Source organism: Bufo gargarizans, chromosome 1 (genome assembly GCF_014858855.1).
Source record: "Bufo gargarizans isolate SCDJY-AF-19 chromosome 1, ASM1485885v1, whole genome shotgun sequence".
Classification (NCBI taxonomy): domain Eukaryota; kingdom Metazoa; phylum Chordata; class Amphibia; order Anura; family Bufonidae; genus Bufo; species Bufo gargarizans.
The window spans coordinates 161,201,975-161,226,574 of NC_058080.1; positions in this window are offsets into that span (position 1 = coordinate 161,201,975).

A 24,600-nucleotide genomic window follows, 5' to 3' on the forward strand; every position below is an offset into this window, starting at 1 on the left:
CCGAGGTGATCCTGCCCATGACCGTCTGTATAAGATACGGCCGGTCATTGATCACTTTGGGGCCAAATTCATGGAGGCCTATGTACCTGGAAGGGAGGTCGTGGTTGATGAGTCTCTCATTGCGTTCAAGGGGAGACTCATTTTCCGCCAGTATGTGCCTTCCAAGCGGGCGAGGTATGGCGTGAAGCTATACAAAATTTGTGAGAGTACCTCAGGGTACACTTACAAATTTCGTGTATATGAGGGGCGAGATTCCCGGATTGAACCCCCAGAATGTCCCCCCACTCTGGGTGTTACCGGGAAACTTGTGTGGGACCTTATGCACCCACTTCTGGATAAGGGTTACCACTTGTACGTGGATAACTTTTATACCAGTATCCCCTTGTTCCAGTCGCTTGCTGCCAGATCCACGTCCGCTTGTGGGACCGTGCGGAAAAATCAACGCGGCCTCCCTGCCCACCCCCTCCAGGTACCTATCCCCAGGGGTGAGACCCGTGCCCTTACCACTGGAAACCTGTTGCTGGTCAGGTATAAGGACAAGAGGGAAGTCCTTATGCTGTCCACAATTCATGGTAACGGCATCACCCCTGTCCCTGTGCGAGGTACCGCGGCAACGGTCCTCAAGCCCGATTGTATCGTCGCCTACAATTGGTATATGGGAGGAGTTGATCTCTCGGATCAAGTCCTCAAGCCATATAACGCCATGCGCAAAACCCGGGCATGGTACAAAAAAGTTGTGGTCTACTTGGTACAGGTTGCCATGTACAACTCTTTTGTACTATCCCGAAGCGCTGGCAGCACAGGGACATTCCTCCAGTTCTATGAGGCAGTCCTCAAGGCCCTGATCTTTTCGGACCAGGAAAGAGCAGGCCGGAGTACCTCGGGAACTGTAGGCGCCCGGATCGTCCCTGGCCAACACTTTCTAGGTGTGGTCCCCCATACTGGAAAGAAGGGACGAACCCAAAAAAAGTGCAGAGTGTGTCGCAGGAGGGGGATACGGAAGGACACGACTACTCAGTGCGACACATGCCCCGATCATCCGGGCCTCTGCATTGACGGTTGCTTCAGGGAGTATCACACTTCCATGGAGTACTAAATTTATATCCCAATTTAGCACTGACATCGGATTAAAAAAAAATGATTCTCAGACTTGAGACACCCAAAAAAACTAAAATAATTTATTAAAAGTAGACATAGGTATTGCCGCGTCGGTAATAATCTCCTCTATAAAAATGCCCCATGACCTAACCCTCACCAGATTAACACAGTCCATAAAAAAAAAAAAATGGTGTCACCTTACATAATAAAAAGTTTAATAGCAAGCAATCAAAAAGTCATATAGCCCCCAAATTAGTGCCAATAAAACCGTCATCTCATCCCGCAAAAAATGAGCCCCCACATAAGATAATCGGATAAAAAAAAAATTTGAAAATGACTCTTAGACTTTAGAGATACAAAAATTTTTTTAGAGTATCAAAAAGGATAATATAGTCTAAAACCTAAATAATTGTAAAAAAAAGTAGACTTATTAGGTATCGCCGAGTCCGTAAGAATCTCCTCTATAAAAATACCCCATGAACCAACCCCCCAGATTAACACAGTAAAAAAAAAAAAATAGGTGCAAAAAAATATTTTTTTTTGTCACCTTACATAACAAAAAGTTTAATAGCAAGCGATCAAAAAGTCATATAGCCCCCAAAATAGTGCCAATAAAACCGTCCGCTCATCCCGCAAAAAATGAGCCCCCACATAAGATAATTGGCTAAAAGAAAATAAAAAAAATGACACTTAGACTTTAGAGATACCCAAAAAAAATGTTGTATCAAAAAAGATAATATAGTCAAAAACCTAAATAATTGTAAAAAAAAGTATTATAAATATAAAAATATTTTTTGGACTTAATTTTACTAATGTCATGAAGTACAATATGTGACGAAAAAACAATGTCAGAACGGCCTGGATAAGTCAAAGCGTTTTAAAGTTATCAGCACTTAAAGTGACATTGGTCAGATTTGCAAAAAATGGCCTGGTCCTAAGGTGTAAAAAGGCTGTGTCCTTAAGGGGTTAAGGAGAGGATTGTGGAACATCTAAAATCCCATGGATTGAAAGATGAAAAACAGCATGGATTTACTTCAGGGAGATCATGTCAAACTAATCTTATTGATTTTTTTGATTGGGTGACTAGATGCCGGAGGTGCAGTAGAAATTGCTTATCTAGACTTTAGTAAGGCTTTTGATACTGTCCCACATATAAGGCTTATCAATAAATTACAGTCTTTGTGCTTGGACTCCCATATTGTTGAATTTATTAGGCAATGGCTGAGGGACAGACAACAGAGGGTTGTAGTCAATGGAGTATATTCAGACCAAGGTCTTGTTACCAGTGGGGTACCTCAGGGATCTGTTCTGGGACCCATATTGTTTAATATCTTTATCAGCGAAATTGCAGAAGGCCTAAATGGTAAGGTGAGTCTTTTTCCTGATGACACAAAGATTTGTAAGAGGATTGATGTTCCTGGAGGGATACACCAAATGGAAAAGGATTTAGGAAAACTAGAGGAATGTTTAAAAATCTGGCAACTAAAATTTAATGTTGACAAGTGCAAGATAATGCACCTGGGGCATAAAAACCCAAGAGCAGAATATACAATCAGTTATACAGTCCTAACCTCAGTACCTGAGGAAAGGGATTTAGGGGTCATTATTTCAGAAGACTTAAAGGTAGGCAGACAATGTCATAGAGCAGCAGGAAATGCTAGCAGAATGCTTGGGTGTATAGGGAGAGGCATTACCAGTAGAAAGAGGGAGGTGCTCATGCCGCTCTACAGAGCACTAGTGAGACCTCATTTGGAGTATTGTGCTCAGTACTAGAGACCATATCTCCAAAAGGATATTGATACTTTGGAGAGAGAGTTCAGAGAAGAGCTACTAAACTGGTACATGGATTGCAGGATAAAACTTACCAGGAAAGATTAAAGGACCTTAACGTATAGCTTGGAAGAAAGACGAGACAGAGGGGATATGATAGAAACATTTAAATACATAAAGGGAATCAACAAGGTAAAATGGGAGAGAATATGTAAAAGAAGAAAAACTGCTACAAGAGACATAGTTTTAAATTAGAGGGGCAAAGGTTTAAAAGTAATATCAGGAAGTATTACTTAAGTGAGATAGTAGTGGATGCATGGAATAGCCTTCCTGCAGAAGTGGTAGCTGCAAATACAGTGAAGGAGTTTAAGCATGCATGGGATAGGCCATCCTTCACATAAAATATGGCCAAGGGCTATTCTTAGTATTCAGTATATTAGGCAGACTAAGATGGGCCAAATGGTTCTTATCTGCCGACACATTCTATGTTTCTATGAGAGAGCAAGTAGGGTGGTAGAAATGAGGGAGGCTATGGACAGAGGGGCAGCATTATGGATAGCTTTTGAACTGTATTCTATGTTGGATGGGCAACAGTGAAGGGACTGGTACAGACTAGAGTTATCTGTACATCAGTCCATGCGCTAGTACTTTGGTAGGAGGAGGGGGGCCGATTATCAGGGATCCTCTTCCTTCTATACTGCCAGCTTGTCCATTTAAAGCCACATCAGGATCGTGGACATACTACTCTGCTGTCCAGGGGACACGGCTGGCATCATTGCCTTTGTACCCCGCTCAGCTAGATAGCCCAAGCTCCCTTGTTTCCCCTGATGAGCTTCACACTCATCTTTAAAGGGGTTATCCCACTTTGCGTTTTTAAACTTACCTGCTGCCACCGCGCGTTCACTTCCTGGATTCTGGCTGGGGGCGGGCTTCATCTTGATTGAAGTCTTCTACCGGCCGTGCCGCGCGCTGGACTGAACGCGCACGCTGCCGCGCATGCGCAATGGTGACTTGTACGCAGCTCTGTACTATTCTGGCAGGGAAGAAGTCACCGTCGCGCATGCGCGGCAGCGTGCGCGTTCAGGACAGCGAGCGGACCGACCGGGAGAAAAGAAGGAGTCTTCTGGGCAAGCGCGACCATCGGGATTTTGGAGAAGAGCGGTGGTCGTAACCAGGGGAGACCGAGTCACAACAATAAGGTAAGTGGGGGTGAATTTTATCCTAATCGGTGGGAATTTGTTAATAAAGTATATTTACAAAAATGATCACTGTCAAATCATTAACAGATTTAACAGTGATCATTATGATGGGATAACCCCTTTAAGCGAAACATGCGTTTAGGGACTAGACAGGAGAGGGCTCAATAGGGCGCATTGATAAAAAAGTTTAACAAATCGGTCAGGGACCAACAACAAAAACAATTCTTGTTGAGGATAGTCAAGTATCACAGAAAAGAGTGCCACTGGCATTCCACTCGCATAGCAAAGCGAGGACGGGGGCGGTGTCCTCGTCTCCATCTGAACCAGGGGGCGGCAAGGATCCGGCCGCACATGCCTCCTAGGCGTGGCCGGCGTCCTCCGTCCCTTACACAACAAGCAGCAGGAGAGCTGAGCACCGATAATGATGATCAGCGCTCAGCTATGTTGGGCTTTGTTATGCGAGTCATGTGATGCTGGCCACGTCATGTGACTCACCAGTCTGGGCTATTTAAACAGGGAGACTGCTGGCCACAGGTTGCCTGTGATTGGTCTTTTAACCTTCACCAGCGTTCCTATTTACCTTGCTATTGTGTTTGGACCTCGGCTTTGTTTCTGACCTAGACCTTGTTACAGTACCTTCTTGGAATTGATGTGACCTCTTGGCTTCTGACTTCGGTTTTCTTTTGACTTTGCTATTGTGTTTTTCCCTTGTGTACCTGCGTGACCTGCTGGATTTGACTTTTGCTTCCCTGACTCTGTTACGTATTACTTTAGCACCCTTTAGGCCACTGCACGTATCTAAGCTAGGGACTGCCGCCAAGTTGTGCGCTGTCAGTTAGGACGGGCCGTGGAAATAGGTAGGGACAGAGGTGTGGGTGGAGATCAGGGCTGCACTCTTCCCTCCATACGTGACAAAAAGAATGGATTGCATCGCTCAAAGTTGATTAATATAACACATGTTTCGCCTATCATACTTCCTATTAATCTTAGTGTCTAGTTTTAATATTATTTTAAGTTTGTGGTTCCTAGTTTTCCCAATAAAAGTAATTTAACATTGAAAAATCTTATTTTTTGCCTACTTTTACAAAACTGATGAAAGTGTGCAACCTCTAAATATTATCCAATGTTATTAATCACTGAGACTTGGGGCGTAAGCAAAGTCTGCAACAATTTTAGATTTTATTTTTTTCTATTACAAAATGAAACACCCTAGTGTACATTCCACATTTTGTGGATTGGTAGGTCATGTCCTATGATAGAAATGCCTATTCTTGTCCTCAAAATGGGTTGTGTTTCTCCTTCATCTTTTTCACAACTATTATCTTAGCATACGTCTTCTGTTAAGCCCTTCTTGACCACTCCACATAACTATACATCCATTGTGATGTATATATTGAGTAGGCTCAAGACCTAAGCAATGTGTTGGTAATGAAATACTGTTGGCACCCAGCCTCAATGACCAGGATCAAAGTTAACCCCTCAGATGGAGTGGACAATAGTGACTGCGGAATCTGAGAGGTTAGTCTGAGGGAGTGAGCTCCCTCTGAACTTAAACTGACACTCCCACAATGAAACTGTAGGGTGCTGATCTGTTGCTTTTGCCACCTTTGACTTTGTGACCTGTCATAGTGAACAGACTGTTAAAACTTGTCTTATTTAGGGCTTAATAGGAAGTATGATGAATTCCCATACATTGCAATAGTATAGTATTGCAGCCTATGGTTTAAGCCAGGCATGTCCAAAGTGCGGCCCTCCAGCTGTTGCAAAACTACAACTCCCAGCATGCCTGGATAGCTTACAGCTATTAGGGCATGCTGAGAGTTGTAGTTTTGCAACAGCTGGAGGGCCGCAGTTTGGAAATGCCTGGTTTAAGCAATCCCATGATTGCATGATTAAATCCAATAGGGCAGGGATGGCCAACCTGCGACTCTCCAGCTGTTGCAAAACTACAACTCCCAGCATGCCCAGACAGCTATCAGCCTACAGCAGGGCATGGTGGGAATTGTAGTATTACAACAGCTGGAGAGCCGCAGGTTGGCCAGCACTGCACTAGGGAGACAAAAAAAAAGCTTTTTATAAATATTAAACAAAATAATTAAAAAATCAAGTCACTCACTTTTCCTAATTTTAATATTTATCCCGTATATCCCGTATTCCCAAAATGCCTTTTTTGGTCACCTATCCTGCCCAAAAATGTAAGTGACCAAAAAGTACCTACAAATGATACTAATAAAAACTATTGTTCATCTCTCAAAAACAGACCCGTAAATAGTAGACAAAAATATAATTATTTTTATTTTGTTTTGCTTTTTTCAGGGGGGGGGGGGGGGTGGAATGAACAAAAAAGTAATTTTGTCATTTTTTTTCTGCTTTACATTGTTCACCATACAGAATAAAATGTTGCCATTTTATTGTATGGATTATTATGAATGCAGCAATACCAGTTATGTATAGGCTTTTTTTTAAAAGATTTTTGGATTTTCATGTAAACATGTTTCACAGCAAAAAGGGTGCTTTTGTGTTTTGTTTTGTTTTTAATTTTACAAATAATTTGGTACATTTTCTTTTATGCCCCACTAGATGATCTTCTATAATAAAGTGAAATACTTCTGAGTTGATGGGGTGATAAAGGAAGCCCATTGCCCAACCACTTACTGTAGATACCAGAGTTAATTCTGATCCTGACAGTGACAGTAGTGTGGCAACTTTATAGTGCAGCTGCCACCTGCAAGTACAGGAACAGTTCAGGTATCGTACCTGCACCATCACAGTTGAGAATGCAGAAATCATGGGTCCCCATAGCAATGGTCATAACTGGGGCCAAATAGGAAAGGTCATAATTGGGGCCCTACAACAAATAATGCAATCACACAAAACCAAGGACTTAACATAGCTACTCAACATTGTATTTATTTTTTATTTATTTTTCAAATACTTACTAAATTAATAATAATGCATGAACTGTATTGCAATGCTGAAGTGGAGTATAATACATGTAATGGATGCACATTGTCACATTATTATATGATAAATTCTAGTAATATACCCAAATATGACTTAGCAGTAGAACAAGAAGAAAACCTCACATCACTTGTGATAATGGTTTTCCATAAAATATATTACAATGAGATTCATTAGTGGTTGATACTGTTTAACAGAAGTGAAAAAATGATGACAAAATTGCAAACTTTCAGGAATACTCAGGTCTCTTCCTCAGGCATGTTATAGCACACTGTATGAAGATTCACATATTTTATACACAACGGTACATAGAAATAGTGACTTTGAGGAGATAAGTGATGTAAAGCAGATCAATATTAGTTGAGGAGTAAACAGACAGTTTTAGCAGTAAGTGTTTCTAGCAGTTAAAGATAGTAGTGTGTGCGGGTAAATACTTTTCCATTTAAAAAGACAAAATTATTATAGCAGCGATACCTTTATTGGCTGATCAAAAACATGTTTTATCTTTTCTGAAGGAGCCTCTGCTCTGAAAACTTGTCAAAAGATTAAAAAAAATATATATTGCTTACCCAATGAAGGTATCACTGCTATAATACTTTTGTCTTTTTAACATAGAAGTATTTAAAATCCCATAGATTTTTATGACTAACACTACCATGCTATTTTTCTATACATCAGAAAGGAGTGGGGAAGTTTTATTGTCCCCTGATATATATTTCCAGTCCACGAATTTGAAGAACCCAGGAGGTTTATCCTAAGAGATGTACAGTCATGGCCAAAAGTTTTGAGAATTACATAAATATTGAGAATTGGAAAAGTTGCTGCTTAAGTTTTTATAATAGCAATTTGCATGTACTCCAGAATGTTATGAAGAGTGATCAGATGAATTGCATAGTCCTTCTTTGCCATGAAAATTAACTTAATCCCCAAAAAAAACTTTCCACTGCATTTCATTGCTGTCATTAAAGGACCTGCTGGGATCATTTCAGTAATCATCTTGTTAACTCAGGTGAGAATGTTGACGAGCACAAGGCTGGAGATCATTATGTCAGGCTGATTGGGTTAAAATGGCAGACTTGACCTGTTAAAAGGAGGGTGATGCTTGAAATCATTGTTCTTCCATTGTTCACCTTGGTGACCTGCAAAGAAACGCATGCAACCATCATTGAGTTGCATACAAATGGCTTCACAGGCAAGGATATTGTGGCTACTAAGATTGTACCTAAATCAACAATTTATAGAATCATCAAGAACTTCAAGGAAAGAGGTTCAATTCTTGTTAAGAAGGCTTCAGGGCGTCCAAGAAAGTCCAGCAAGCGCCAGGATCGTCTCCTAAAGAGGATTCAGCTCCGGGATCGGAGTGCCACCAGTGCAGAGCTTGCTTAGAAATGTTAGCAGGCAGGTGTGAGCGCATCTGCACGCACATTGAGGCAAAGACTTTTGGAAAATGGCCTGGTGTCAAGAAGGGCAGCAAAGAAGCCACTTCTCTCCAAAAAAAACATCAGGGACAGATTGATCTTCTGCAGAAAATATGGTGAATGGACTGCTGAGGACTGGGGCAAAGTCATATTCTCCGATGAAGCCTCTTTCCGATTGTTTGGGGCATCAGGAAAAAGGCTTGTCCAGAGAAGAAAAGGTGAGCGCTACCATCAGTCCTGTGTCATGCCAACATGTGTGACCATTCATGTGTGGGGTTGCTTCTCATCCAAGGGAGTGGGCTCACTCACAATTTTGCCCAAAAACACAGCCATGAATAAAGAATGGTACCAAAACACCCTCCAACAGCAACTTCTTCCAACAATCCAACAACATTTTGGTGAAGAACAATGCATTTTCCAGCACGATGGAGCACCGTGCCATAAGGCAAAAGTGATAACTAAGTGGCTCAGGGAACAAAATGTTGACATTTTGGGTCCATGGCCTGGAAACTCCCCAGATCTTAATCCCATTGAGAACTTGTGGTCAATCCTCAAGAGGCGGGTGGACAAACAAAAACCCACTAATTCTGACAAACTCCAAGAAGTGATTATGAAAGAATGGGTTGCTATCAGTCAGGGATTGGCCCAGAAGTTGATTGAGAGCATGCCCAGTCGAATTGCAGAGGTCCTGAAAAAGAAGGGCCAACACTGCAAATACTGACTCTTTGCATAAATGTCATGTAATTGTCGATAAAAGCCTTTGAAACGTATGAAGTGCGTGTAATTATATTTCACTACACAACAGAAACAACTGGAACAAAGATCTAAAAGCAGTTTAGTAGCAAACTTTGTGAAAACTAATATTTGTGTCATTCTCAAAACTTTTGGCCATGACTGTACAGTAGAAGGATATAAATCCATGACACACATACATTCTGGATCTAAGTGTGTCAAAGGTCATCATTGGGTTGTACTCCCAGACTATCCTGATCTTCCTACATTTGAAATTCCCTTGTAATATCAAGACTTACATGTCTGTGATGTTGTGGTCATGGCTGCAAAAGTTTTGGTACAGGCAGATCTTTCCTTTCTTCTTTTATTGTGTTGCTATGAGAGATCATTCCTGCTTTAAACTTTCACCAGTTTCACACACATAGAGACCCCTAGTAGGACATTTGGTACATATAATCACGTAGACCCTATTTGGTGCGGTGCAGGGGAGTTACCTGGAATCATGTAGTCCTGATGTGTATTGAGAATCTGTACCTTGTCAGTAATCATTATGTGGGGGCAGGTCTTACATACACGCAGCCAGTGGCGTAACTGGATACCTGGCCCCACAGCAAACTTTTAAATGCCCTCCCCCAGCAACTTATTTGCATCCCCTACTTCCGTGCAATCCCCACTCCTGTAACTAGTTAAGATCACTCTCTCAGACCAGGCCTGGCAGCCGCTCTGTCTTACACATATATGATATGTTATGTCACTCTATATACTGTCACTGTATATACTGTTATTGTATAATACTGTTGAAGGGGCCCTGACAATAAAATCTTTTAGTCCTCCTCCTGGGCGGACCCATCTGAGGTTGGGCCCCAAAGCAGCCGCTCACCCTGCTTCCCCTATAGCTACGCCCCTGCACTCAACAATGTTCCTGTTGTTGTTGGAGAGGACAGTGAGCTTCTGACAATGATATTTCTGAGATTAGGGATGAGCGACTCGAGCCTCAAATCCAAGATCCAAAGTCAATTCACTCCAAACTTAGTTTTAATGCTGTACGGAGATCCTTCTCTGTACAGCATTAAAATGTATGGGCTCCGGCGAGGGAAATTTGTTATCACCGAAGTCTCATGGGACCTCTGTGAGTAACTACAACTTGAAAACCAATTTAAAACTTGTTTCTGAAGTCGGCTTCAGTACTGAGGTACCAGCCTGTACCGAAGCCGACTTTGCATTCCTGTTTTAGAATGGTTTTTAATTTTAAAATTCAAATGCCGAAGTTATTCACTGAAGTCTCGCAAGGCTTCGGTCGGTGATAACTAATTTCAACTCGCAGGAGCACATTCATTTAAATACTGTATGTAACCAAATTTCCTTACAGTATTCAAACGAAGTACTGGGCGAAGTGACTTCGGATCAAGGATCCGAAGTTTGTTTCGCTCATCACTATCCTCTTCACTTGTTTTGACAGCAATCGATTACCGAGGCGATTGCAAAAAGACAACAGTATGGTACCCTCATCCAATGGCGCAGAAGCTGAATGTGTACCTGGCCAAGTTGCTGGTACCACAATCGCTCCCTTTCCATGTAGGTGACTCTGCACATTTGAGAGAACTGATGGCTTGTGCCGAGCCAAGGTGGAGAGTCCCAACATTACTTTTCCAAAAAAGCTGTTACAGTCTGCACACATACATTGAGCAGAAGGTGGGCCAGTCCTTTGGCCTCTCGTGAATCTTGGTGCACTGCACAGTTATGCGTAAGTCCATGGCGATAAATTAGACTTGATGCTTTTATTGACCTGTAATACTGATACACAGTAATTCGACAGCTAACAGAAGGGATTAGCTATGAATCTTGGTGTCTTGCACAGTGATGTAGACAGTGATACATTACAACTGCCTGTAAAACTGATGGCCCAGCACCTACAGAATGGATTTATTATAAATGCGGGTGCCCTATAACCTAGTTGGATCTTTCAAAACTTCTCTCATCTCTTGTGCACATAATAAATACACACTGTAGTTGCACCATTACAACTTTTTTTCAGGTGGATGCAAGAATATTTTTTAAATGAAGTGATTTATCAATTTGCTAGTTGCACCAATCTCTATTAAATGAAATGGAATTGTGTGAAAGTGCAGGGACTCTTTATAGGAACTCTGTAACCAGGAAATCAGGAAATTCACTGTTAGGTTCCTTCCACACAGTCACTGTTTGGTCAGTGTTTGATCAGTATTTTCCATCAGTGGTGGTGAGCCAAAATAAGGAATGGAGGCTACACAGTCGTAAGATATATTGGATACTTTGGCTTCTTTAGTTTTTTTTTTACCCATACCTGATTTTGGTTCATAATGACCTTAAAGGCTGAGAAATGCAAAACATAAAAAATAAAATCATCATATAGTACATAGACTCTTTTTGACAAACTTAGAACCAGCCCTGTACCTCACATAGGTCCCCCCATTCATTACTGCAATTGCTCTGCAAGATTCACAATATTAGCTAGGAAAAAATGGGAGAATGAACTGGAATTCTTTACGGAAGAAAAATGGAACGATGCATTAAAGAATTATTCTCGAGTCTCAAATAGGGGTTCACATAAGATTTCACAATTTTTTGTGGTCCATAGGTTGCATAGTTCCCCATGGATACTGAAAAGAATGGGTGTTAGAGCCTCGGATGATTGTGTAAAATGTGGGGGAGAGAGAGCTGACTTAATGCATTGCTTTTGGAGATGCCCCAGATTGTTTAGATATTGGACAGAAATAACAGATACCATATATCGAATTTTGAAGGTTCAAATATCAGAAGACCCGATGACGTGTATTTTGGGGGCAACCGAACACTTGGGTCTAAATAGAGATATAAGTATGGTCCTGAGTAAGGTGCTATTTCAAGCTAGACTCTTAATACTTAAGAAATGGGTAGGGGTCGACCCTCCAACAGTTCGGCAGTGGACAAAAGCAGTGGAGGACTTGATTAAAGAAGAACGGGTGATGGAGGGCCATAGTAGAAAAGGAAAAACTACGGATGAAATATGGAAGAAGTGGTTATTTTAGGGCTGGATAGACCCTTTTTTTATTTATTTATTTATTTATTTATTTTTTTGTGTTGTATTACACGTCTCCCTCCCTCCCCCCCCTTAAGGGAGGTGGGTGGGTAATTTGGGAGTAAAAATATTTGGGTATGTATAAAATAAGATTGGAATGTTTTTTTCATCTTTTTCTGATGGCTCAAAAAATGTAATTTTTATTCAATCTATAGATGATGATTTTTGAGATGATGGCAATAAAGAGATATTTAAATAAAAAAAAAAAAAGATTCATTTTAAGATGGCAGCTTAGGGGACCTGTCCTTTCTCAGGGTGTGTGTCCTTTTTGCTGCAGCTGGAGGCAGTTGAAAGATGGAACTGTGCATGTACGCTAACCTCGGTGAGCTGGACAAACAGCTGGTGATGCCACACAAATATATTTCCGTACATACAAGTACACAATTATTTAGATCCAGGTGCAGGTTTGAAAGATGTGGAATATTTCTCATGAGATATCTCCTTTAACCCAGGCAGGATGCCTCGTAGAGCTAGCTTGGCTGAATGTATCAATACTATCAGAATAATTGGCTGAACTATTGGTGAACTTAAAAGAAATTAGACAGGACACCTATGCTATTCATTTGTATAGCACTAACATGTTCCACAGCTCTGTACAGAGATCATTATCACCCAAATTAATCGTTTTTCACATCAGACAGTTCTTTCTTTATCACTAAGCCACATTGAATGTATATTTGTGAATATAAACACAATAGGACAGATCTCAGAGAATATTGGCATATAAGGAAAGTGTATTCGTTTACATAACACATATTCATCCATATTTTCCATCAGGGTTCTGTTGCTCCTTAATAAGCTGAAGAGTATAGTATGCTGCACTATGTTTCCAGGAAAAAAAGATGTATCCATTAGAATTTAATAGAATCTCTCAGTATGAGATTTATAAAATTAATCCTCATGGCTTCGTATATATGAGTAATCACCCTCCAATGCAACCGCTTCAAAGATCAGATCTCAATCTGTTTCTAAATGGGTTTTCTGTGATCAGAAGAAAATTGACCAAGTGAAGGAAATGAGATAAAAAAATATATATCCTGATCATTCCATTGCTGCTCCACTGCCACCCATACAATGCTCCCCATCTTGCTGCAGTGTTGGGTTGCTGGTTACCCACATGACTGCTGCAGCCAATCACAGGCCTCAGTGGTCTCCGGCTGGACAGTAATTGGCAGCAGCAAGGTATTCAAAAACTGTCAGCAAACACTGGAACAATGACGCTGGACCAGCAGCAGATAGTTGAGGCTAGTATATATTATTGTGCTATTTTATGCACATCATGGAGAGGCTGGGCGGCACAACCTGAATCCCCTGATCAATCCCCGCAGCACGGGCAGCACAGATGCGGAGATGCAAACGTAATTGAGTGAAGCTGCAAACAGGTGGTGCAACGCCAATAGAAAGCCACAGGACAGTAGATAATGGGCGACACTCACCCAGCAGTAATTCCAACGATCCTTTATTACATCTGGGATACAGGTAACATGCCTGTTAGGGCATACAGGGGCGGACAGTCATCAAACATGCACAGCGGCGACGGCCGTTTCGCGCAGGACTACGCTTCTTCAGGCTGCTGACGTGGGAACGCATCACCAAGTTGCCTTTTAAACTAACCAAGGGGGAGTTGCCATGACGACACATGATGCTTTACCCCCATTCCAGGTGAAAACACTTTAAAAAGACAAAATGTCTACAGTTAATAGCAAACATAATGCAAACAGTAAGGACATCACAAAAAAAAAACACTAAGATCATTACAGTCATTTAGTCCTAGTTCACCTAGGGCATTCGCACGCAGGATCCATCTAGCCTCTTTCTGTAATAACAGCCTGTGCCTATCCCCTCCTGCAGGTGGGTTGGGCACTACTTCGATGCCAGCAAACTCTAAAGTTTTACAATCCCCATTGTGTGTCTCCCTCACATGTTCTATAAGCCTAGGGCAGCCTTTACCTGACTGTATGGAATTCATGTGTTCGCTTATCCTCTCAAAGAGGCATCTGATAGTTTTACCTATATAGTAATTTCCACAGCCACATGAGATCACATACATCACAAAAGGGCTTCTGCAAGTGATAAAATCTGTCACCCTATGTTGTATACCTCCAAAACTGAGGATACTCTTCTGGGAATTGTATCTACAGAAAGAGCAGTTACCGCATTTATAATTACCTTTAGGTCGTCTCTCATATAACCAAGTGCGGTTTATATCCAGGGTAAAGCGACTCCTCACCAACCTGTCTCTGATGGTGTGACTCTTTCTGAAAGTGATCAATGGTCTATTTATGTATTCTGCAAGCGCTTCATCCCTTCTGATTAAAGGCCAATAGGCTAGGTTCTCCCAGAGTGATCTCCTAATGAATAAGAGCAAACCCCAGAGGTAAATGAGCCCAGAAGCCCAGGACAGATTAGGAAAAAGAGGTTTGTGTTCTCCTTTTATGTTCAGCCTGATGGCGGAGGCTATAAGGAAAACCATATATAAACATTGGGAGATTATCAGAAGGGATGAAGCGCTTGCAGAATACATAAATAGACCATTGATCACTTTCAGAAAGAGTCACACCATCAGAGACAGGTTGGTGAGGAGTCACTTTACCCTGGATATAAACCACACGACCTAAAGGTAATTATAAATGCGGTAACTGCTCTTTCTGTAGATACAATTCCCAGAAGAGTATCCTCAGTTTTGGAGGTATACAACATAGGGTGACAGATTTTATCACTTGCAGAAGCCCTTTTGTGATGTATGTGATCTCATGTGGCTGTGGAAATTACTATATAGGTAAAACTATCAGATGCCTCTTTGAGAGGATAAGCGAACACATGAATTCCATACAGTCAGGTAAAGGCTGCCCTAGGCTTATAGAACATGTGAGGGAGACACACAATGGGGATTGTAAAACTTTAGAGTTTGCTGGCATCGAAGTAGTGCCCAACCCACCTGCAGGAGGGGATAGGCACAGGCTGTTATTACAGAAAGAGGCTAGATAGATCCTGCGTGCGAATGCCCTAGGTGAACTAGGACTAAATGACCGTAACGATCTTAGTGTTTTTTTGTGATGTCCTTACTGTTTGCATTATGTTTGGTATTAACTGTAGACGTTTTGTCTTTTTAAAGTGATTTCACCTGGAATTGGGGTAGAGCGTCATGTGTCGTCATGGCAACCCCCCCTTGGTTAGTTTAAAAGGCAACGTGGTGATGCGTTCCCACGTCAGCGGCCTGAAGAAGCGTAGTCCTGCGTGAAACGGCCGTCGCCGCTGTGCATGTTTTGTTTGATGACTGTCCGCCCCGTATGCCCTAACAGGCATGTTACCTGTATCCCAGATGTAATAAAGGATCGTTGGAATTACTGCTGGGTGAGTGTCGACCATTATCTACTGTCCTGTGGAAACTTGTGCTATTTTATGCCATTTCATCCATTTATTCAATTTTCTTTCTCAGACAACCCTTTAAGTAACAGTGCAATATATACGGTATATGCAGTAAATTCATTGTCTTTATTAGAGATGAGCGAATTTCATATTTTGAAATTCGTTCACGCTTCGTTTACTGGTAAAAGGTGAATTGCGTTATGGATTCCGTTACCACGGACCATAACACAATTCTATGACAGAATGCATAACGGAATGCCTTTAGAGGCCTTATGTTATTCATTCCGTCATAATAGAAGTCTATGGGCTGCAAAACGGATCCGTTCCATTTCCTTTATGCAGGGGAGACCTCTCCTTCATAACGGAAATGGGACGGATCTGTTTTGCAGCCCATAGACTTCTATTATGACGGAATGAATAACGGAATGCCTCTAAAGGAATTCCGTTTTGCATTCCGTCATAGAATTGCGTTATAGTCAGTGGTAATAACCTGAAATTCACTCATCTCTACTAGTCTTTCTATATAACACATATGTAATGTACAGTAATGGTCCATTAAATGTATTCATTCTAAGTGATGTAGCCAAATGGCACACACAATGGACATTAAAATGGCTAAAAATATTAAATGTCACAAATCATTAATAACCTACAAACATCTAATGATTTCCACTGTTAAGAAGTTAATGTAATTTTAATATGAATTCAGTTGAAAAATGTATACAGAGGCCTTGTGCCTTACAATAAATCTTAATGCATTGGCACATCCCTAGAAAAATGTAATTTAATTACTGTATTCTCAGAAAAACACATTTTTTTGTAAATTATAAAATAGAGAATTGGCCCTTGCATAAAGAGCTTCAGGAATAAAATAATTGTATGTAATATTTCATTTTTATGGATATAACATGTACATATTTCTCAGTTATCTACTAAAAGAGTGCATTTGGATATAAAGCATATATAATAAAACACAGCAAAAAAAGGTTAATAACAATACATTAACATGATTTAGTAATACTGCATATTTAGTAAAACCATCTAATATGTAGTGATGGACGAACATCGCGCAAATGCGATCAAATATTTGCGAACCGCAAGATCTGGGCCCCATTCACTTTTTATGGCAGATGAACCTGAAAAACCTTCAGGTCATATTTGCAGCCAGTAAATACTTACAAGAAGTTCACAAATTGAACTACAACATGGATAGTGACATACCAGAGGGGGATCAATGGCAAAAATTACCCCCAAAAATATGTATTTTAATCAGGGGCCATTTTTATGCATCTTAAAGGGAAAGTCTGAGAAATGTGCCCTGCTGGAGCCTAGAAAGATTTTATTATAGGCCATGGGAGTACAGTCCTTAAAAATTAGGAATTCACCTGAAATAAAAGAAATTGTGATTACCGTATTTTCACCCTATAAGACGCACCGGCCCTTAACCACCTCCGGACCGCCTAACGCAGATGTGCGGTCCGGAGACGCGAGATGACGCGAGTATGCGCCCGCGCGTGCGCAATTCGCGCCGGCATTTCGCACAGGAGTATTTCGTCAGCAACCTGCCAGCCGTGATCATTGGCTGGCAGGTTGCTGATTTTTAAAAAAGCCAATCAAAGTGCCAGATAGCAGATCATATTTGTAAATATGATCTGTTATATGGCTGCCTGCTCCTCTGCTGGTTCTTTTCGTCGGTTGGATCCAGCAGAGGAGCAGGCTTCACAGTGAGTACACCAAACACTACACTTTAGCCCCTGATCACCCCCCTGAACCCCAATTAACCCTTTGATCACCCCTTTGATCACCCCTGTCAATCACAAGTGAAAAGAAAAAAGTGATCAGTGCAAACTGTCACTTTTTTTTTCCACTGTTATTGACCGTTAGGTTTTAGGTATAGTTTAGGTCCCTTGGTTAGGTAGTTAGCGATCAGTTAGCACCCAGCCCACCGCACCGCAGTCCGTTATTCGCTGATTAGCGTATCGCTAATCAGCATTTGTACTTTTATAGTATCTGGAAGTGATCAAAACTGATCACGGTCAGATCTATAATAGTACTAGTGTCACTAGTGTCATTTTTTTTTTGATCACTGCACATTCACTTTACACGCACTGCGGCGATAAAAAAATCAGTTTTGATATTTTTTATCAACCGCAGCGGCCTCTGGTACTTCGCTAGCCTCCCCTTTGTAAGACAGGCTTGCTTTTTTTTTCTTGGGTAGTCTCAGGGAATACCCCTAAATTTAGTTGCCCACATGTCTAACAGGGGGTATTCCTCTGAAGAGGCCTACAGGCTTCTGACCCAGTCGGATGAGGAGTGGGAACCCTCATCTGATGAATCCAGCGGGTCAGAATACGAACCTGTAGAAAGCAGTGGCTCTCTGACCCAAAGTTCGGACGAGGAGGCTGAGGTCCCTGATACCACCAGGCATACCCGGCCCTGTGTCGCTAGACCGCAGGTTGCACAGGATCCGCTTCAAGAGCAGCAGAGTGGGGCTGGTGCTGTCGGATTACGTGGTGAGGCATACACCAGCAGCCCAGCCCTCCCTGGACCTAGTACCAGCACTGCCGTACAACCTGGTGAAGTAGCGAGCACCAGAAGGGCAGTTGAAGCTGGTACGGTGGCACGTGCAGTAGTGACCCCGTCGCAGCCACCGCAAAGACGTGCCCGTAGAGCCCCTAGAATCCCAGAGGTGCTGGCAAACCCTGATTGGCAGTCCCCAACTTCAGCCACACCTGTAGTTTTCCCTTTCACTGCCCAGTCTGGAGTTCGGGTTGAGACAGCTCAGATCGGTTCGGCCCTGGGATTTTTTGAGCTGTTCTTGACTGCGGAGCTTTTAGACATAGTTGTGGCCGAAACAAACAGGTATGCCACACAATTTATCACCGCTAACCCGGGAAGCTTTTATGCCCAGCCTTTCCGGTGGAAACCAGTCCAAGTTTCCGAACTTAAAACTTTTCTGGGCCTCCTCCTCAACATGGGCCTGACAAAAAAGCATGAATTGCGGTCATATTGGTCCACGAACCCGATTCATCACATGCCCATGTTCTCTGCTGCTATGTCCAGGGCACGTTTTGAGGCCATCCTGCGGTTCCTGCATTTTAGTGACAACACCGCCTCCCGTCCCAGGGGCCACCCTGCTTTTGACCGGCTCCACAAAATTCGGCCCCTCATAGACCATTTCAACCAGAAATTTGCAGATATTTATACCACAGAGCAAAACATCTGCATAGACGAGTCCCTGATACATTTTACCGGGCGCCTTGGCTTCAAACAATACATCCCAAGCAAGCGCGCCCGGTATGGGGTCAAATTGTATAAGCTCTGTGAAAGGGCCACAGGCTATACCCACAAATTTTGTGTCTATGAGGGAAAAGATCAGACCCTGGAGCCGGTCGGTTGCCCTGACTACCTGGGGAGCAGTGGGAAGACAGTTTGGGACTTGGTGTCACCCTTATTCGGCAAGGGGTACCATCTTTATGTGGACAATTTTTACACAAGTGTGGCCCTCTTTAGGCATTTGTTTCTAGAACGGATTGGCGCCTGTGGTACCGCGCGAACTAGTCGCGCGGGCTTCCCCCAACGGCTCGTTACCACCCGTCTTGCAAGGGGGCAGAGGGCCGCACTGTGTAACGAAGAACTGCTCGCGGTGAAATGGAGAGACAAGCGTGACGTTTACATGCTCTCCTCCATTCACGCAGACACGACAATACAAATTGAGCGAGCAACCTGTGTCATTGAAAAGCCCCTCTCAGTCCACGACTATAATTTGCTCATGGGAGGGGTGGACTTCAATGACCAGATGTTGTCTCCGTATTTAGTTTCCCGACGCACCAGACGCTGGTATAAGAAGGTGTCTGTATATTTAATTCAATTGGCTCTGTACAATAGTTTTGTTCTCTACAGTAAGGCTGGGAGAACTGGATCCTTCCTCAAATTTCAGGAAGAGATCATCGAGAACCTCCTGTATCCAGGAGGTTCCGTGGCCCCAACCACCAATGTAGTTAGCCGTCTACACGAGCGACATTTCCCCATGTCGTTCCTGGTACCTCAACCCAACAGTCACCCCGAAAAAGATGTCGTGTCTGTAGCAGGAGTGGAATAAGGCGTGACACCCGCTATTTCTGTCCTGACTGTCCGGACCACCCTGCCCTATGCTTTGGAGAGTGTTTCCGGAAGTACCACTCACAGGTACACTATTAGCATAGGGATCATCTCACCAGGACAGGCACACAGGGCTATTAGGGCCCATTCACTCACTGCTGCTGCAAACGTCTCCTTTCACATGGGACAAAGTGCATAACGCACTTCGCCACATCTTTGGGCGATTTGCGCTTTGCACATTGACCCATGGGGAAGGAGAGGTTTGTTCTATAAAGGTAAAAAAACAAAAAAAAACTAACAAAAAAAAACACACCAGTAAGCAAAAAGGTTAATGTTCAGTTAAAAAAGTTAAAGTTTATATGTTCTGTTGCAAAGTTAATAAAATTATTGCGTTGCGGCCTGGTTTTTTCTTTTTTTTTTTTTGTCTTTTTACCTTCCAGGTGGACCAACCGATCTACTAGCTGCAGCACCGATGTGCATTCTGACAGAAGCATTGCGCTGCTGTCAGATTACATGCAAGTCGGTGTATGCGGCGCTGCAAGACGGGATTTTCTCCTCTGCAGTGACAGATACGTTTGCCAAGGCATACGAGCTGAGGAGGAGGCGGCGTTCCTATGCTTTGGCAAACACTTTGTATATATATATATAAAAAAAAAAAAAAAAATCCCGGCAATGATTTATTCATCCACATCGATTGATGTGAATGGAGAAATCTGGTTTGCCAGGGCATACGAGCTAAGTGGGTATGGATGTAGGGCGGAGCTCCTATGTCCTGGCAGACGCCTTTCCCCTCCATTTTTTTTTTTTGGCAGAGATTTTTTCATCCACATTGATCGATGCGAATGAAGAAATCTGTGCCGTTCATTTTTTTCTTTCAGCCCAGAGGCTGAACGAAAAAAAAAATCTCATTACCTGTATGCTCAATATAAGGAGAATAGCAGAAACTCCTAATGCTGGCCATACATGTAATGATTGCGGAGACCCTCAAATGCCAGGGCAGTACAAACACCCCACAACTGACCCCATTTTGGAAAGAAGACACCCCAAGGTATTTGCTGAGGGGCATATTGAGTCCATGAAAGATTTAAATTTTTGTCCTAAGTTAGCGGAAAGTGAGACTTTGTGAGAAAAAAATAAAATAAAATCAAATTCCGCTAACTTATGCAAAAAAAAAAAATTTCTATGAACTTGCCAGGCCCATCATTGGATACCTTGGGGTGTCTTCTTTCCAAAGTGGGGTCACATGTGGGGTATTTATACTGCCCTGGCTTTTTAGGGGCCCTAAAGCATGAGAAGAAGTCTGGGATCCAAATGTCTAAAAATGCCCTCCTAAAAGGAATTTGGGCCCCTTTGCGTATCTAGGCTGCAAAAAAGTGTCACACATCTGGTATCGCCGTACTCAGGAGAAGTTGGGCAATGTGTTTTGGGGTGTCATTTTACATATACCCATGCTGGGTGAGATAAACATCTTGATCAAATGCCAACTTTGTATAAAAAAATTGGAAAAGTTGTCTTTTGCCAGGATATTTCTCTCACCCAGCATGGGTATATGTAAAATGACACCCCAAAACACATTCCCCAACTTCTCCTGAGTACGGCGATACCAGATGTGTGACACTTTTTTGCAGACAAGGTGGGCAAAGGGGCACATATTCCAAAGTGCACCTTTTGATTGCAAAGTACTTCTCACACATTTGGGCCCCTAAATTGCCATGGCAGTATAACTACCCCACAAATAACCCCATTTTGGAAAGAAGACACCCCAAGGTATTCCGTGAGGGGCATGGTGAGTTCCTAGAATTTTTTATTTTTTGTCGCAAGTTAGTGGAATATGAGACTTTGTAAGGAAAAAAGAGAGAAAAAAAAAATCATCATTTTCCGCTAACTTGTGACAAAAAAAAAAAAATTCTAGGAACTCGCAGTGCCCCTCACGGAATACCTTGGGGTGTCTTCTTTCCAAAATGGGGTCACTTGTGGCGTAGTTATACTGCCCTGGCAATTTAGGGGCCCAAATGTGTGAGAAGTACCTTGCAATCGAAATGTGTAAAAAATGGCCTGCAAAATCCGAAAGGTGCACTTTGGAATATGTGCCCCTTTGCCCACCTTGGCAGCAAAAAAGTGCGACACATCTGGTATCGCCGTACTCAGGAGAAGTTGGGGAATGTGTTTCGGGGTGTCATTTTACATATACCCATGCTGGGTGAGAAAAATATCTTGGTCAAATGCCAACTTTGTATAAAAAAATGGGAAAAGTTGTCTTTTGCCAAGATATTTCTCTCACCCAGCATGGGTATATGTAAAATGACACCCCAAAACACATACCCCAACTTCTCCTGAGTACGGCGATACCAGATGTGTGACAAGGTGGGCAAAGGGGCACATATTCCAAAGTGCACCTTTCGGATTTCACCGGTCATTTTTTACAGATTTTGATTGCAAAGTACTTCTCACACATATGGGCCCCTAAATTGCCAGGGCAGTATAACTACGCCACAAGTGACCCCATTTTGGAAAGAAGACACCCCAAGGTATTCTGTGAGGGGCATGGTGAGTTCCTAGAATTTTTTATTTTTTGTCGCAAGTTAGTGGAATATGAGACTTTGTAAGAAAAAAAATAAAATAAAAAATCATCATCATTTTCCGCTAACTTGTGACAAAAAATAAAAAGTTCTATGAACTCACTATGCCCATCAGCGAATACCTTAGGGTGTCTACTTTCCGAAATGGGGTCATTTGTGGGGTTTTTCTACTGTTTGGGCATTGTAGAACCTCAGGAATCATGACAGGTGCTCAGAAAGTCAGAGCTGCTTCAAAAAGCGGAAATTCACATTTTTGTACCATAGTTTGTAAATGCTATAACTTTTACCCAAACCATTTTTTTTTTTTGCCCAAATTTTTTTTTTTTATCAAAGACATGTAGAACAATAAATTTGGCGAAAAATTTATATATGGATGTCGGTTTTTTTTACAAAATTTTACAGCTGAAAGTGAAAAATGTCATTTTTTTGCAAAAAAATCGTTACATTTTGATTAATAACAAAAAAAGTAAAAATGTCAGCAGCAATAAAATACCACCAAATGAAAGCTCCATTAGTGAGAAGAAAAGGAGGTAAAATTCATTTGGGTGGTAAGTTGCATGACCGAGCGATAAACGGTGAAAGGAGTGTAGTGCCGAAGTGTAAAAAGTGCTCTGGTCATGAAGGGGGTTTCACCTAGCGGGGCTGAGGTGGTTAAGACGCACCTTGGTTTATGGGGAGGAAAATAAGAAAAAAAAAATTTTTTAACCAAAAGGCGTGCTTTTGGTGGGTTTAGAACTAATGGTGGTCTGTGGATGGCACCATTACTGGGGATCTGTGAATGGCACTATTATGGGGGATCTGTGAAGGACACTGTTATGGGGGGATCTGTGAAGGACATGGTTATGGGGGAACTGAGGATGGCACTGTTATGGGGGATCTGTGGATGACGCACTGTTATGGGGGGATCTGTGGATCACGCACTGTTATGGGGATCTGTGGATGACACTGTTATGGGGATCTGTGGATGGCACTGTTATTGGGATCTGTGGATGGCACTGCTATGGGGGATCTGTGGATGGCACTGTTATGGGGGATCTGTGGATGGCATTATTATGGGGATCTGTGGATGGCACTGTTATGGGGATCTGTGGATGACACTGTTATGGGGATCTGTGGATGGCACTGTTATGGGGATCTGTGGATGGCACTGCTATGGGGGATCTGTGGATGGCACTGTTATGGGGGATCTGTGGATGGCATTATTATGGGGATCTGTGGATGGCACTGTTATGGGGATCTGTGGATGACACTGTTATGGGGATCTGTGGATGGCACTGTTATATATCTGCCATCCACAGACCCCCCCACCCCATAACAGTGCCATCCACAGACCCCCCAGCCCATAACAGTGCCATGCACAGACCTCCCACCCCATAACAGTGCCATCCACAGACCCCCCACCCCTTAACAGTGCCATCCACAGACCCCCCACCTCTTAACAGTGCCATCCACAGATGTCTCCCATAAAACTGTCATCCACAGATCCCCCCCCCACCGCTCCAGTGCTGCAGTATACAAATATAAAATATCTCATTCAATTAAAAGTGATTAAACGTGCCCCTTCACTCCTAATATTACCATACACCCTAACAGCTTCTGTACAACGCAGGCAGGCCGGGCGGATGGCGTGTCACTCACTGACGTCACGTGCCTGCGGCGCCTGCTTCATTCATAAAGTAGGCGGCGCAGGCACGTGACATGAGGGAGTTACGCTAGGGTGTACGGTAATATTAAAAGTGGGGGGGCATGTTTAATCACTTTTAATTGAATGAGACGTTATATTTGTATAGCGCAGCACTGGAGCGGCGGGGTCGGAGTACAATGGCAGGGGCATTTTGCCCTCATTTATTTGGGGGAAAAAGTGTGTCTTATGGGGTGAAAAATACGGTATGTGGCTCGAGGTACATTATGCGGTCAATGGATAACCATTTTAATGTAGGCCACTGGAGTACAGCCCCAAACATTAGGCATTCACCGGACAGAAAAGAACAAGTAATTATGTGGCTGGAGGTATATTAGACTGTGATTGGATATCAATTTTACTGCAGGCCAATGGACTACAGGCCCTAAACATTAGGCATTCACCGGAAAGAAAAGAACAAGTAAGGCTACTTTCACACTAGCGTTCTGAACGGATCCGCTCATAATAATGCAGACGGAGGCTCCGTTCAGAACGGATCCGTCTGCATTAAAATGGCAAAAAAAAGCTAAGTGTGAAAATAGCCTGGGACGGATCCGTCCAGACTTTCAATGTAAAGTCAATGGGGGACGGATCC